Source organism: Prionailurus bengalensis, chromosome B2 (assembly GCF_016509475.1).
Source record: "Prionailurus bengalensis isolate Pbe53 chromosome B2, Fcat_Pben_1.1_paternal_pri, whole genome shotgun sequence".
NCBI lineage: Eukaryota > Metazoa > Chordata > Mammalia > Carnivora > Felidae > Prionailurus > Prionailurus bengalensis.
Genome location: NC_057349.1, coordinates 59,917,362 through 59,935,697, shown reverse-complemented (window position 1 = coordinate 59,935,697; position 18,336 = coordinate 59,917,362).

Below are 18,336 nucleotides of genomic sequence, written 5' to 3'. Positions count from 1 at the left end.
ATCGTGACCTGGCTGAAGTCGGACGCTTAACCGACTGTGCCACCCAGGCGCCCCAGAATTTTTAATATTAATAATGATATTTCAGTATTTCTTGGAAGGCCAAACTGATACAGATGACATAATCATTGAGAATTTGGCACTTCTTGAATTCTTGAGATTTCATTATGATTTGGAAAGCAAATCATAAATGTCATTGGTAAATTTAATAAGTATATCCATAAGATAAAAAATATTTTTCAGAGCTTTATCTAACCAAATGTAGTCATTGAATTGCCACTACCCAAACATATTCACTATTCTACATTTGAAAATAACTACACACTTCCCAGAGCACTGAAATACTCTGTGTAAGGGTAGAAATTAAAAATACTAAATAGTTTGGCTCAGCTTTTCAAAATTATAGCTGACGCTATAAGGTAAATGTTTCAGTGTCTCTGAATAAGACACCTTGATCATATAAAAGTATAAGTATTTTGAGTATATAATCATATTTTATAGTAAACAAAAAATAGAAATCTGACAGATATTTACAAGTTAGATATATGGAAAAACAAAAATGTTTATATAATCCAGATTAGAGTTAGTATTATTTAAGTAGTATTTGTATTTGTGATATCATTTCATAATCAAAGTACATTTGCTTAAGTTTATTTGTAAGAAGCCCTCTTTTGACATTGCTGCATTTAACTCTAACATATTTAGTATTTATTACTCTATTTTCAAATTTCTGTTTATTTAAATATTGGTCATGGAAATTTTTATTTATTTATTACAAATTTTTGTAGAAAATAGTGTTTGCTAAAATATAACTCACTATATAGGACCATATTAATTTCATTTGTTTACCTCACATGTATGTAAATGACTTGACTTCATAGACAGAAAAAAATGTTTTTATTGTGTGTTATAAAGTTATCCTTACATGCCTTTTTGGAAACACAAATTTTGTGACTCTAACAGATTCATTTACAAGAAGCAATGCAAAGTGAGTTTTCCCTGACAAGTGAGAAATCTCTTCATAATTTTTGGATCCATTTTCAATCTAAATATCTTAAATTGCCTGACAAAATCATCAAACGCTTCCTGCCATTTCAAATGAATGATAATTATAAGTTAGAATATTCTAATTTATTGTATGTAATGAGTAAGCAAAGAAACCTAATAAAGGTCAAGCCAGATGAATGTTTTAAGCCATTCATTAACAATGTAGACATAAAGAGCCTGGAGAAGATTACCAACAACATTAACTCCCTCATCCATTGAAACTATTGATAGTTCTTTTCATTTTTGATTGTTATATTTTATTTTCATAATTTAAACACTGTGATTTTTTAATTTTTTTTCAACGTTTTTTTAATTTATTTTGGGACAGAGAGAGACAGAGCATGAACGGGGGAGGGGCAGAGAGAGAGGGAGACACAGAATCAGAAACAGGCTCCAGGCTCCGAGCCATCAGCCCAGAGCCTGACGCGGGGGTCGAACTCACGGACCGCGAGATCATGACCTGGCTGAAGTCGGACGCTTAACCGACTGCGCCACCCAGGCGCCCCAACACTGTGATATTTTTAATTTACATGAGATTTGTTGTCTGCCTCTGTGTCAAATCCCTAATAGACTTTGAAAGTTGCAGACATTTTGGAAAATACCAGCGAATAATATCCAGTAAAACTAATTATAAGATGATGATGAAGTAGACATAAACATATTTACAAATTGAGAGAAATGGTCATTATAAGTAGACGATGGGAGGTTGTGAACAGAGAGATAAGAGGGATATGTTTTGGAAGTCTGAAATTAGAGTTCACTACAGAAGATGGAATGCATTTGTTTTTGAGGGATTTTCCTGTTGATTTAATATTCTATGGTTTTTGTTGTTGCTGTTGTGTTTTGTTTTGGTTTTTGGTTTTTGTTTGTTTATTTTATTTTAGAGAGAGAGAGTGAGAGTGGGGAAGAGAGGCAGAAGGAGAGGAAAAATCTCAAGCAGGCTCCACGCTCAGTTCGGAGCCTGACATGGGGCTCAGTCCCATGATCCTGGGCTCACAACCTGAGCCAAAATCAAGAATCAGATGCTCAGCTGACTGTGATTAAAAGTGGTTGAACAAAGGAGTAACAAGCAGAGCTATAGACCCAGGGAAATTAGAGATTATTGTGATTTTTTTTTGCCAGTTATCAAAATACAGTCATGCAGTTGATAATGTTTACCTCTACAACACCAATTAATAGCATCAAATGAATAAAACAGGAGTTGGGTGTAATAATTTTTTTTTTGGAACCACTATATGCAAGTGAGTTGTGAAGGAGTCAGAAATTTAATCATACAGCTGATTTTGTCATTAAGATAATGAAAATTAGATTTTGAAATGACAATTTACCATTAAACACAGTTCATGCAGGTTACCAAAATATCTACTGACATTCTGATCTCATAATGTATACACGTTTTTATATTTCATGACCGAAAAGAATCCTACCAGAATTTTAATTCCTTCAGAGAAAGAAATATGTTCTTATAACCTCATACTTATTACAAACATACAGTACAATGCCCAGCACACGGAAACTACTAAAAAATAAAAGTATGATGGGGCTCTTGGGTGGCTCAGTCTATTAAGTGTCCAGCTCTTGATTTAGGCTCAGGTCGTGATCTCACAGTTCGGGGGTTTGGGTGCTGGGTAGGCTCTGCATTGACAGTGCAGAGACTGCTTGGAATTCTCTCTCTGCTCCTCCCCCCCCCCCTTTCAAAGTACATAAACAAACTTAATTTTTTTTAATATAAAATAATAAAAGAATGAGAATTCATATTATGGTCCTTTCTTGTCGCTCTTGATACACATTGACACCATTAAAATGAACAATAATAATAGAAACAACTATTTTCCAAAGTCTAAGTTATTTTACTAAATTGAAAATCTCCTTTTAAGTTATTTTATCCCTAAAATATTAGATGTGGGAAAGATTCCAAAGAGAAGACTTATATGTGTATGTATTTTCCTATACCTGTTACTGAACCTAGTTTAATTATCTTTTCCAAGTACCCTTTGACTCTTACTCAGACAATCAAGCCACCTTTGATAAATTAATATCACTTAGGGTCTCCTCATTTCTACAAAGCATGATTTCACTCCTCCAATTAAACTTTTAGAGCTGCTGTTCTCTGCTGGAAACCAACCAAGTTGGTAATATTTTGGAGGAAAAAAAAAGAAGCATGTATTTTCTCTCCAAAACTAAAAGAGCAAAAGAATTAGGATGAACATGTATCATGGGAGAAAATATGCGATAAGACAGGGCATATCCAAAAATCCGCTGTTCTAGTATAACAAAAGTTCCACTGTGATGATAATTCAGAAAAGCAGAGATTAGAAAAAGGATTAGAAAACGACTATAAGTTTTTATTAAAATCTTGAAAAATTCTCGGTAATGTTGTAAACTATGATGGTGCACTGGAGAACAGGAAATCTGATTCTAGTTACTCTTGCCTCCTATGGTTGTGCTAATTTTACATCTCGGCATAACTGATGACTATGTCCAATGTCTAGTGGACTTTGGTGCATACTAGCTTTTCAGTTAACTGTACAGCGGGGATATATGGTGTCATTAATGTCAATGCCAGTGCCTAGTATGGGCCAGCATTGTTCATGATTATAGAGTCATAAATATCAATAAGATATATTACTTACTTTAAAAAGGACACAGACTGGGGGCGCCTGGGTGGCGCAGTCGGTTAAGCGTCCGACTTCAGCCAGGTCACGATCTTGCGGCCCGTGAGTTCGAGCCCCGCGTCAGGCTCTGGGCTGATGGCTCGGAGCCTGGAGCCTGTTTCTGATTCTGTGTCTCCCTCTCCCTCTGCCCCTCCCCCGTTCATGCTCTCTCTCTGTCCCCAAAATAAATAAATGTTGAAAAAAAATTAAAAAAAAAAAAAAGGACACAGACTGAACAGTTTTCTAAGTGTCTGACCTGATGAACAAATACACACGGCTGATATGGAATCTCTAGAATCATAGAAATATCAGACCATCTAACTTATCTCTGCATTTAAAATTTCTAGATAATTTAAGGGAAGAACATTCAAATAACTTATTATGTATTCATTATGTTATGTGTTAGCTATCTTCAAACATCCAAATGGATCCTCATTAAAAGAGAACACAACCAGAAAAGTGATTAAAAAGGAGAAGGGTTTCTATTGCTGAAGATAAGGAAAAAAATTCTTCAAATTTTGCATTTAATATCTACCTCTAAACATATAGAAAACTAGTTAATTTACACCTTGAAAAGTTAACAATATAAGTTTTAATGTAAAACTGAACTTAACGGTATCTAGATGATAAGAGCTGCTAATGAGGGGTTTGACAGTGAAATAAAATATAAAACATTAGAAAATGTCCAAAGTGAAAACACCAGAATAATTAATAAAAGTAAGCAACTTAAAAATATATGTGTTTTTTAAATGTAAAATATACAGAGACATTTATGGTGTTAATAGCATCATTATGGCAAGAAGAGATTTAGTAAAATGTAACTGTTTTATGGAGTAGCATTACTGCTGGCCATGGCTACTACAGATAGTTTCTACAGGTGCTATGGGAGTGCTATTGGGTAGCTTCATGTCTTTTATGTTAAAAACATTCAACTGTGGGTGTTTATTTTCTTGTTCTCCGCAGTAGAGAAGACTTTTCTGGTATCATTATTGCCCAAAGATCTTTGTTTCTATCTTTGTAATTTCAAGCTGATTTGTAACTAGAGGATTGCCCATTCTTAATATCACCTATAACTTTATGTAGATGATTCTCCAGTCAATATTTCCAGCCTTTTCCTGTCTCCCAAGAAACAGCCACAAGAATCTAGCTTTTTTTTTTTAAATCAAAACCATGGAGGCTGTAAACATTTTTATCTAGCCTAAGTACTTAACTACTATCTATATGTGGATGACTCCCAAATTCTCTCTCTAGCTTTTTCCACATTCTGATCACCAGATATGAATATCTAACAACCAGAAAGAACATCTCAACTAACATCTTGAAAATCAAACTCCTGATTTTCTCCACAAACTTTCTACTCTCTGATCTAGGTCATTTAGCTGAAGGGCGGTTCCACCTTTTCAGTGACTCAAGCTATAAATCCTAGAATCACCACTGCATTTCTGTTACTTTACAACCCACATCCAATTATTTAGTGAATTCTGTAGTCTTTACCCTCAGAATATACTCAAAACAAAACCAGTTTTTCACCTCAACCAGTGCTAACACCATGACCCAAGCTCCTTCTTCACTCTTACCTAGTTTATTATAATAATTTCCTGAAGTATCTCTTTATTTACCTTTATTTCTTTTAGTCTATTCTTACAACACCAGTCCTTTTAAAATGTGAGTTAGATCATGTCCTTTTTTGCTACAAATCCTCCAATTTAGGTTAAATTCCTGTTCTCTGTTACCTTTCTGACTTTCCTTCACACCCCTCATGTCCAATCCCCAATTAAACTGGTTTTCTTGATATCCCTCAAAATCTGTAATCATTTTCTCCATAAAAGCTTTGCACCTGCTCTTTTCTTTAACTTTAACATTCTTTCCTGACTTCTTTCAGGTCTTGGCCTGAATCATCTTATCAGAGATACCTTTCCTAATCACTTTATTTAAAATATCAGTGTATTTAAAATGCCACCATCTCTCAGAAGCTTCTTACTCTATTTGGATTTACTTTATAGCCCATATAGCCAGTTGACATATATGGAGTTCTTTCTCCCGTTTCCTCCCATGAGAATGTAATCTCCAGTAGGACAAAGTCTTTGTTTTGTTCACCAATGTATCATTACCAGCTAGCACAGAGCCTTGTATATTGCAGAAATGTAACAAATAACTGTCTAATGAACAGATTATGAATGACAATTTAACAACAAATTACCAGTGAGCACATATAAGAATGGCTGCTTAAGGGTGCCTGGTGGCTCATTCCGTGAAGTGTCAGACTTTTGATTTCAGCTCAGGTCATGATCTCATGGTTCCTGAAATCCAGCCCCATGTCAGGCTCTGTGCTGACAGTAAGGAGCCTGCTTGGGATTCTCTCTCTCTCCCTCTTTCTGCTTCTGCCCCGCTCATGCTCTATCTCTCTCAAAATAAATTAATACACTTAAAAAAAGATGGCTGCTGATTTTAGGTATTTCTAATAATATGTTTTAATTTCAATTTCACATTCAATTTATTCTATGAAAAATGTATCATTTTCTTTGATTCTCTGCTTCACTAACATTATCAAAGATATCCTGATTATCTTTGTTATGTATAATCAAGTAATTTTTGGTTTACTCCTGAGCTTAAACCTCTCTATTCAGTCAGTTTCCCAGTATTCTCAGGATCTAAGGCACACAATAATTTTGGTGGAATCTTCTGTGCTAACATTCTTTAAATGCTTGTATTAACACAATTCCAATAATCATATTTGTTCTTATTCATTCTCTCCTCTAGATAGTCAAGGTGAATGAAGTAAAACTCTTTATGTATTAACCATAATGAAGGAAAATATGAACTAAACTCTCTTATTAAATACATTTGTTTAGAGAGCCTGGGTGGCTCAGTCAGTTAAGTGTCATGACTTTGGCTCAAGTCATGATCTCACGGTTCCTGGGTTCAAGCCCCATGTCTGGCTCTGCATATCTGCTTATGCAGTGCATAGCCTGCTCAGGAGTCTCTCTGCCCCAACCACTCTCTCTCTCTCTCTCTCTCTCTCAAGAGAGAGAAAATCAATAAAATAAAATATAAAATAAAATATAAAAAAACCACATTAGTTTATCCTTGAAAATAAAGATTACTTTTATGTTTAAAAATATATTTATAAAACTATAAAATAAATAAAAATAAATATATTTATGTGAAATATCATAAAACAAAATAAAATTTATGAAAATACATATAAATACAAATATAATAAATATAAAAATTAAATATATTTCTGAGTGCATTTTTAGGAGTTAAAACATCATGTGGGCAGTTTTATCCATTTATTATTTCACAGTCTAGAACCTCAATATTTAATCTAGGAGGTAGGAAATACAGCAATAGCTTGGGCATTCACTGTCAGTCTAATTTAGAAGCAAAGGATCAATTACAGAAGAAACAGAAGGTATTGTTTCTTCACAGTGTGTATTTTAAATAGGTGCTTGAAGCCAGCACCTATTTGGTATTAACCTCCCTTTTGGAGCAAGAAAATATTTCAAAATACCTCAAAACGAAAGTCACTCAGACTTTGTCTAGCATTTTCAGTTACAGATGACTCACTATTGCAGAGCATTAATCATTAACAAGCATTTTTTTTTTGGTCTTCTATCAGGTACCAGAATTTGTTCTAAGTTGTGTGGTTTCAGCTTTAAATGAGACCAAGGAAGGAACTGTATTTTGAAACTCACATAATACTAAGAAAAGACAAACATTAAGCACAAAACAAGAAATAAGATAATTTTAGATTGTTGCTGTGAGATGACAGGGAGAAACCAGGAGTTAACTTTAGAACAGTTGTTAAAAACAGGGCTCTCTGAGAGGTGACTTACAAGCTGAGAACAAAGAAGATGAAATGAGCCAGGAGAAATTTGGAAGAAAAGTGTTCCAGTAAATGTGAAACGAAGGTGCAAATTTTCAATATGTTCGAAGAACAACAAAAATGTTCAGTGTGCCTTGAGAAAAGCGGGAGTGAAAAGAGAGTTTTCTAAGTGGTGAGTTGAGTTGGAGAGAGAACATAGCTGGATCCAGTGCTGTGCAGGGCCCCTACTGGAGATAGAGGCAAAAATCAAAACACCAGTGATATTGGTTTTGTCCTTAGGTAACATTTTGCTACTTTGTTCATCCTGGCTTTTTAAATGATTTGATTTATTTTTTTTTTTAATTTTTTTTTAAGGAAGACAATGAGGACAGGATGAGGATGAGTAAGAAGAGGACAGGAGGAGGGGGAGGAGAAGGAAGAGGAAGACACTGCCATGGGCCAGGCCCAGGAGGAGCCCTAGGGATTACACCAGCACATCCAGGCCTGCACTGAGGCCCAAGAGCTCCTGCCACAGAGGCAGCCATGACAAATAAGGTCTCTAGGAGACTGGAGAACTTTCATTTTTTCTAGGCAGGTTCTAATTTGGGATGGATTTTGGTTTTGCCCTCTCCCCTCTTTTTATCTTTAAACTAGTTTTTTATCTCATTCGCCTTTAGCCCTCAGCCCTCATTTTTCTTGATTGACACCTTTGCCTTCTTTCTCTTCCCTCTCCAGATCGCTTAGTTCCTCTCCAACCTGTGAGCACAGGGGTGTGAAGGAGAAGCCCCGGACCTGAGATTCCATTTGCTTTCCTTCTTGGATCCCAGAAAAAGGCAGGAGAAGAGTATGGCCTTCCTCTGAGGCCATCATTGGCTACATTATTATTTATCTTGATTAACAAATTTCTGCCTGAGGCAAGTACCTCATTGGCCTTAAACTAGTCATGGCCCTGCTACATCCTTGTTAATATTCAAAACTATGTTTGGGGGCTCCTGGCTGGTTCAGTCAGTAGAACAAGCGGCTCTTGAACAAGCCTCATGTTGGGTGTGGAGACTACTTTAATTTTTTTTTTTTTTTTAACATTTTAGTTTTGAAGGAGAGAGAGACAGAGCCTGAGCGGGGGAGGGACAGAAAGAGAGGGAGACACAGAATCCAAAGCAGGCTTCAGGCTCTGAGCCATCAGCACAGAGCCCAATGCAGGGCTCAAACCCATGAACTGTGAGATCATGACCTGGTCCGAAGTCAGACGCTTAACCAACTAAGCCACCCAGGGCGCCCTGAGACTACTTTAAAAATAAAACCTTAAGGACAACAACAACACCACCAACAACACAAAACTATGTTCAAATATCACCTTCTTAATGTGCTCTTTCCCAACAAGCCATGTAGGTGGTGCATAATCATCTTTCCTCTGCTTTCTGAATCAGTTCAGGTAGATCTACTAATTAGCATTTGAATTACATCCCCAGCAAACAACATTTTATTTACATTATCTAATTTAGGATTTTCCATGTTGTTGTTGTTGTTATTCAGAATGGAGATCTCAGAAAATTATAATCATGATATCTCTATTTAGTCAAATGCAACTTCAAAATTTTCTGAGATATATTATGGGTCAGTAGGGCTAAATTTAGACTTTGGGGAAATGGAAGCTTTTATAATTTAGGGGCCTTCTTTAATGAAAAAAAATAAAATTATAAATATATAATCTGCTGTGAAAGTAACTATTTAATTATGACAAAAAAAAAAAAAAAAACTAACTCAATTACCTGAGCATTAGAGATATAGATCTCTTTCTTCTGAAATTTCTCTAGGCTGTTTTTCAGAAATTTTACCAAGTAATGCTTCCTGATTACCACCTGTATTTACCTCTGCACCTAGAATAGGCTACAATATCTAGTAATTTCAGGGCCACCAGGGGCTTGTAGAAGTGTAGGCTCTGAAGCTTAAAGATCATTAATTAGTTTAATGGCAAATCCATTTCAGCATCTCAAACAGAGTTCCAGCAGGAAACCAATGGAGACAATTCAATATTACACGCCAGAGGTGAGAGCAGGACTAAAAGCCCACAAAGCGATGTAAGGCACTCAGGTATCAGAAACAAGAAATTCTCACCATCACCACACTTAGGTGAGGGAAGGACAAAGTTCAACAGATGCTCAAAAGTACTGGAACCCATTGAGGCCAAGTGGAGAGGGAAACTGTTCCCTGATCCCAGGCCACTGTCTCTTCTGGGATGAACCCAAAAGACAGTAGGGCAAAGGAACCTAGATGATGCAGTGCATAGAGATTGGTGTCTTGCCTAAACAAGAGTAGAGTGAAAAATGGAACTGGAGGGACAAACTGAGAACATCCAGCCCATGTGTTATTTGACTGTTTTCACATCTACTAAGATTGATTACTCTTGGGGCACCTGGGCTGCTCAGTTGGTTAAGTATCCAACCCTTGATTTCTACTCAGGTCATGATCTCACAGATTGTGAGTTTGAGCTGGCATCGGGCTCTGTGCTGACAGTGCAGAGACTGCCTGAGATTCTCTGCCTCTTTCTCTCTCTCCCCCTCCGGCCTCAAAAAAAAAAAAAGATATATATATATATATATATATGACTGATTATTCTTTGTATTACATGAATAATTGCCTGGGGCATTTTACCTCTTATCTGGCAATAGTCTGACAATACAAAGTGACCTAAAAGTAAATTTTGTGAAAGAACCCAAAAACATTGAGTCAAATTTCCTAGCTTGAAGAAGAAAAAAGTTGTATGGGCTTCTCTAAAGACAACATAGAATAGATATAATTAGAAGATAATAAAATTTAAAAGAATGAAAGTACCTTTTATATAAACCACACTATTTTTATGGGCAACCAATATAACAACTCATTTCTTCTGTGGCTTATTAAGAATTTTAGTCTTAATCTCTTTTTTTCAAAAATGTTCATTTTTGAGAGGAAGCATGAGTGAGGGAGGGACAGAGCAGGGGTGGAGAGAGAGAATCCCAAGCAGGCTCCATGCTATCAGCACAGAGCCCAATGCAGGGATCCGTCTCACCAACCATGAGATCATGACCTGAGCTGAAATCAAGAGTTGGGTGCTCAACCAACTGAGTCACCCATACACCCCTAGTTCTTCATTTCCTATTTTCTCCATGATTCAGTATATAAATCCTCAGCTTCATGAAAGTTTATTGTTTTGTGAAGTTTATCACTAATATGTAATGGTGGATTGTGGCTATCAGAGTCATTTAGAGGTGGGTACTTAGTAGTTTCAATTATTTTAATTTACTTATGAAACAACTAAACTGATCACTAGTTTAAACACTGTATTTACTTTTGATAGAGGTGCAAACCTATTACATAAAATAATGCAATTTTTAGTAATCACTTAAAAATATCCTCATAAAAATAAAATATCAAGTCCATAACTTCATCAAAGTTTGTTACAAATAACACTCTTATTTTAAAAAATAAGATTTCTGAAAGATGAGATTAAATTTTCTACATTATTGAATTGAACAGAATTCATCGGATGTATAGGAAGGCCAATTAATAACGAGGGCAAGTATTTATAAGTAGAAATACATAATATGGTAGCTCCTGCCCCTTTGTCTGCTTCAAATGACCAAAGGATATTTTGGTATCTACTCTCAGTTTTAAGGTTGACAAAGGATAAAGTATTCAATTAATGGGACTTGATTGCACCAAAATGATCAATTAGAGGGACATGACTCATTTTTGGAGAGAGCCAGGTCCAAATCTGAAGAAGGGTATGAAATGTTCATAAAGAAATACACTTGGGAAAATCTGAGATTTGATACAATTCTTTAAATCACACACACACACACACACACACACACCCTTTACATCCCCTTAGTAAATAAGTTAGTAAGCATCAAGAAAAATTTGAATTTAAGAATTTAGTAGTAGAATATGTGTTGACCCTTTTGGCCGACTGATGGGCAGATGGGGAGGGAGGAGTGCTGGTTCTGCCCATTATATATCTTAGAATCTCAACCCATGAGAATAATAACAGAGAGCCAGCTAGCTGTTCACTAAATTTTGTTTCTACCTGGGTAAATAACTTTATGCTATTTCCAGTTCTATCATGTGACTTCACCTATGAGTTAGAATAGAAGTGAAGCATGACACGTTTGGACAAAGCTTCTAAGAAAGAATGTTACCTCAGCTAAGACCACATTCTTCAGCTGAAAAACTGTGGAAGACAAGGTGGCCAAAGGAATGGCAAAGATACAGGATAGAAAAATAAACAGATTTGGACCTTGACTCACTACACGCAAGAGAACCACCTACCAACAATGTCCACCATCATCTATTGCCTGAGTGTGAAATAAAATTGAATCATATGCAAACCATTTTTTACTGTATATTTCTTTAATTTATCCTAATACAGATATACACCTAAATCATTCAAAACCAATTTGAATTATTTATCAATGGTCAAAAAAATTTGTAGGTGAGATAATCCAATGAAGTCTTTTGGATATTTCTTTCTCCCTGACTCTGATTCAATTAGAAATACAGAAATTTAGATGATTATTTTTCCTCTAAATTGAAATCTTTAAAAAGTATATTTTTACAAAATACCTTAAGACATTTGGGAAACCAGGGGGAAAAAAGTAGTTAATAACTCTAGGAAAACACTTTCATCACATTCACCCATATGAGAAATTGTTCTTCACATTCTACATATAAATTTATGATTTGTAAATAATGAAGCTAAGAGCCCTTGTGAAATAACATGAAAACAAACTCATTCATTTAAGTGAAGGATTTTGTTTACAAGAAGTACATTATCAAGGATGCATTATCATTGCTCATGTTGGTTAGCTAAGGTTCAGTTAACTGAAATAAATAATCTTTGTTATCAAAATAAAAGTGAAAGATATCAGTTGTAGCTGACAGGGAAGAAATTGATTTAGCAGTGTTTGGAACTTTTTGTGAATACTCATAATAGTTATAATGCAGCATTGCAGAATATAGCTCAAAGATAATTGTCTCTATTTTATTCAAGCTCCTAGTAGGGTAAGACAAGCAAAATAACTGAAGATAAAGAAAAATGTGAAAAAAATTCTATAGTAAAATATTAATTTCAAATCACAGTTTTAATAAAAAAGGATCTAGACTAAATACAAAATTAACTTGACCTAGAAATTGATATAAAAATTGTTTTAAATCAATTAAAAGCACCTTATAGGCAAGAAGTCTTTTAAAATTAGCTCTATAATGACAAGAAAACTATAAATTAGAAGTAGAGTTAATCCAAAATTTCTACTGTACATTTTCATATATTTCTCCATTTTCATAAAGTAAAGCTGGTAGTTGAGATTTTATAATACTCAAATAATAAAAAATACCTATTAAGCAGTCATTTCTTTTTTAAACAAAATATGACAGTCAATTGGATTTATTTATGCTGACTGAATTAACTGGATTGATTTTGTGTGTATGTGGGCTGTAGATTTAACCTTGGAGTCAAGGTAGAGTCACACACACTGTAACTAACAAATGTGTGTGCTTTCAAACCTCTTATGTGACTTTGTTTCTGATACACAATAATGTAACCAGATGAAGATATATAAGTATGATTTTATTCAATGAAGTGAAATGAAAAGATTTTCGGTGAAAACCTGCAAGTCAGTATAAAGGTAGCAACTCTCCTAATTTTAGTTATTCTCCAGAGAATTTTCTTTCCCGCATTCTATGCTTATCACAAAATCCAAGCAAATTATTTCAAGACTGGAGGCATGTATATGTGCAAGGAGAATAGCATGAAATATTCTCTTTCATCTTCATGTAATTTAAAAGATCAGATATGGCATCACCTTCGTGATGTGGATACTCCTCGATATGGAAACCAGTGGGACAGAATAAATCAGAAAAGAAAAGGGAAAATAAACAAACAAAAAACCATGATGAGTAACACAACATAGTATAATTAAAACTTGGGGATTTAGTGGTTAATTTTGGCCAAAGTACATGAATATGGTTTAGTGGTAACACTGGAAGTCCAATTCAAAGTAATGATATGCTATACATAATTTACATTTTTTCAAAACTTATTCGCATGTTATTCAATTTCCATAGTAGTTTCTAAAGTTAGACAAAAATTATTCACTTTGCAATTGAACCCAGAAGAGATGTTATAAAGTGGTAGGGAAAATTAAAGATATAATAAAGACAAAAATCCTACATTTTCACATTCTTACACTCTAACCTTTAACTCGTAATATTAAAAATATTATAGATCCATGTTAGATACATTTGCCTTCCAATTTCAACTTAGAAAAGAGTCTCAGATATTTGCAATGGTCATCAATAGAAGACAGCATTTTCCTTGTGTTTTTCCTACCCAAGCCAGTCTAATGAAAGTATGTGTATGGACATGTGGGTATATGTATATGCAAATATGCACACATATGCCACTAGATATAGAGTATCTTCAAGCAAATTTGAAAAGGGTGATCTCTTTTAGTGGATACAGTCCTACAGGAGCATATCTTAATGAATAGACGAAGCCATTTTTTCAAAGAAGAAAATGTCCCTGCATTCACATAAACAGTATCACATTATGCCGGACCTCAGTCATCCCCTCAGCTAGGTACCTTTATGGAGTGCACAAATTGCACTATCATAGGCAGACACACAGATACAATAGTATGAAGATCAGTCAGATGTTTATTTCAGGGCCAAAAATATGATACTAACTGTCAAGAAAGGACAGAGTGGGGTGGGGAATTATAAAGTCAGGGTGTTTTCCCAGTACAGCTAACTGGTATTTGCCCAAGAGGAAGTTACTATTTGGCAGTAGCAATATTCCTGTGTATATGTTCCTGTGGTTAGCAGTTTGGCCTTGGCTGTGTTAGCAATTCCACTCACCTTTCTCCTTGACTTGAGAGCTAGACTCTTTGCTAATTGTTCTTATCTCGCTTTCCCCTCATTATCCCCACCTTATGTCTTTCTCAATTTTAACTATTTAGGGTTGAGTACAAGGAGGGGGCTTTTGATCATTACGTTGGAAAAGAGAAAGGCCATGAAAGTGACTTCTGTTCAAGCTGACCGTTTGCTTATTTGAGGGGAAAGTCACTCTAAGACATAGAGCTATAGCTAGTGAAATAGCTCTGTTTATACCTCTAGACATATTTTCCTCAGATAATTTGAACTGCTAAAAATTTACCTTTCCAGTGGTTGCCTTATTGTGGTAAAAATGTCTCCTTTCTGAACTAGTGTTTAACAATAAAGGCCTGCTTTTTAATAGCTTTTAGAGGAGCCATACAGAATGTTTCCTTTCTAATACTTACTTGTTTATTGTTTGCTTCCGAGGCAAAGCATTCCCTTCACTTTTCTATTGGATCCTATGATGACCTTCAGAGAGACACAACTATTTCAGCCAGTTCCACTGTGTGCTGCATTCACTAACTGCCCACTAACTAGCCACCTGGGAGATGGCCTACCTAGAATACTGACCAGTCTTAAGATAAAGAAGATAACAATGGGTCACACTTCTAGTGTTCTCTACATGGATCTATTAGGCTTTTCAACTTCAGAAACTGAGTGCTAAGACTGACTAAAAAAAAAAAAAAAAAAAAAAACCAGAAGATGCAAAGAACTAAAGTCAGAAATTATAGCAGGGACATCACTATCAACCTACAGAAATCACAATGAATACTAGAAATTCTAGTATTAGAAATACTATGAATAATTTTACGTCAACAAATTAAATAACCTAGATTAAATGAACACATTTCTTGGAAACACACAAATTACCAAACTGACTCAAGAAGAAATGGAAAATCTCAACAAATCGAAAACAGACAAATAAATTGAATCAGTAATCAAAAACCTCCCAAAAAAAGAATAGCCCAGGGCCATATAGCTTCACTAGTGAATTCTACCAAATATTTAAAAATAAAATAAAATAAACACCAACCCTGAGTGATACTCATTACTCTGATATCAAAGCTAGACACATCATAAGAAGGGAAAACTGGGCCGCCTGGGTGGATCAGTTGGTTAAGCATCTGACTTTGGCTTAAGTCATGATCTCATGGTTTGTGGGTTTGGGCCCTGCGTCGGGCTCTGTGCTGACAGCTCAAAGCTTGGAGTTTGCTTCAGGTTCTGTGTCTCCCTCTCTCTGCCCCTCCCCTGCACATGCTCTTTCTCTCTCTGTCTCTTGAAAATAAATAAAAACATTACAAACAATTTTATTAAATAGAAGGGAAAACTATACATCAACACTTCTTATGAAAATAAATGCAAATATCTTCTAAACAATACTAGCAAACTAAATCAAACAGCATATTAAAAGGGTTATATACCATGACAAAGTTGAATATATCCCAGCACTGAGATTTAGAATCCCTGTGGTTCTAAATAAGATAATCAATCACTATACCACACGTTAGTGTAATGAAATAAAGAAGTCACATGGTCATCTCAATTGATGCAGAGAAATCATTTGACAAAATATATCACCTTTTCATAACAAAAAAAATTCAGAAACCTAGAAAGAGAGGGAAACATTCCCAAAGAGAAAAAGGACATTTATGAAAAACCCACAGCCAACATCAGACTCAATGCTGAAAGACAGAAGGCTTTTTCCCTAGTATCAGGAACCAGACAAGGATATTTTACCACTGCTATCCAATATTGTATTTGAAGTTCCAGCCATAGCAAGACACATAAGAGGAAATGAAAAGAATCCAGAGAATATCTGTGTGACATTGAATTAGGTAAAAGTTTCTTAACTGACCTCAAAGTCATGACTCATAAAAGAACAACTTGGAAGAGTTGACTTCATAAAAATAAAAGAAGCAACAAATCTAGTATTCAAAAGACACTGTTAAGGGAATTTATGGACAACATATTCACTGGAAAAATATTTTTCAAATTATATATCCGGTGAAGAACTTTTATGCAGAATACATGAAAGAACACCCAAAAGTTAATAATAATAATAAACACCCAATAAAAAATGAATCAAATATTTGAACAGGCATTATACCAGAGAAGATATACAAGTAACTAACATATACAAAGATAAATAACTATAGGAAAATATGTATCTTAATAGTAAATAGGGAAATATTAATTATAGCAAATGGGAGGATGTGGAGGAACTGTTTCGCTCATATGTTTTTGTGAGAATGTGAAAAGGTGCAACCACATTGGAAATAGTTTGTCAGATTTTTTAGTAGGTTAGACATACATGCACTTTATGATCTAGCCATTCTACTCCTAGATATTTACTGAAGAGAAAAGAAAGCAAATATACATACAAAAATGTGTACACAAATGTTTACAGCCTCTTTATTTTTAATAGTCCTAAACTAGAACTATTTAAATATCCATCAAAAGGTGGATGGTGTCAAGAACTGTAAAGAGTATGAATTTTTCATGTACTTTCTATTTTTAATGTTTAGTTCTTTATTTTGAGAGAGCATGAGCATGAGGAGGAGATGGGCAGACAGAGAGGAAGAGATAGAATCCCAACCAGGCTCCGCTCTGTCTTCACAGAGCCTTACAATGGGACTTGATCTCACAATCCAATCTGTGAGATCATGACTAACAGAAAACAAGAATCGGTCGCTTAACCACTGAGCCACCCAGGCGCACCAACATTTAACCTACTTTCAACCTAAAAATGAACTTGCCACAATTTCATGGCAAAAGACGTGAAACTTCTGGGTCAGAGAAAATGGACATTATAACCCAGAGCACAGCAATCAACACAAGTGTCATGTTCATACTTGTTTTCAAGATGCAAATTTAACTTACTTTTTTTTTTTTTAAGTGAGCTAGATGTTGTCACTGGCAACAAAGAGTCTAATGCAGCACTAGGAAAGGCATGTTGAAGGCAGGTTTCCTGATGTAAATTGAGTGGGCTTATTTAGGGAATATTAGGATCAATGAAATTCCTTCATCATGATTAGGAATTTGTAGTCATTGATTTTTGTTTTGCTAGCTTTTTTTTTTTTGAAATCAGAGCACTTTAGTATTGTTATTACTTACAAATGGGAAACCTATGCAAAGAAAGTGTAAAGTTTTACTGTCTTCTTATACTATGTCTTACCAGATTATGTTGCAATAATTTAGAACAGAAATAGCAAAGAAAGCAAAAGCACACTGCTAAATGATATATTAGCCACTAGACAACTGAAACCTAAGACCTGAACTTAATATTACCAACAAAAAACTTCTGTCATTGGTCAAAGTGGAATATGGAAGTGTAAAATGAAGGTCTCCAATGGAGATCTAACATTGAGAAGCATAAGAGAATGTCATTGGCTGTGTATCATGTAAAGATCCTGTAGGCATATATGTAGTGAGAAATAGAGGAAAATAAGCAGAATAATAGAATATGGTGTACTACAGGTCTCTGACAACTTCTGAAATGTCCACCTATTCACTAACGGATAGTTCAAATATTTCATAATCTTGCTATAATCTTGCTTCAGGGTAGAATTATATGCTTATAGAATAAGATAATTTTAGATAGTTATCCCTTTCAGCCAGTCCCACCTCTTCAATATTCTATTCCAGTGCTTGCAATCATAAATATATGAACATCATAAACTTTCCATCTAACTGGGGAAATGAAAATATTTTGTAGCTTTAAAGATGATATTTAAAATAAAGAATCAAAAAGGAGGATAAAAGTAATATTCAGAAATGATAGCATCTCTAAAGCACTGAGGAAAACATATTGGATATAACCCTCAGTATTTCAGTAGAAAGAAGCCATAGTTATATTCTTTAAATTTATTATCTGTATTTCAAAGAATAATTGTCTTACCAGTCAACTCCTACTCAGGA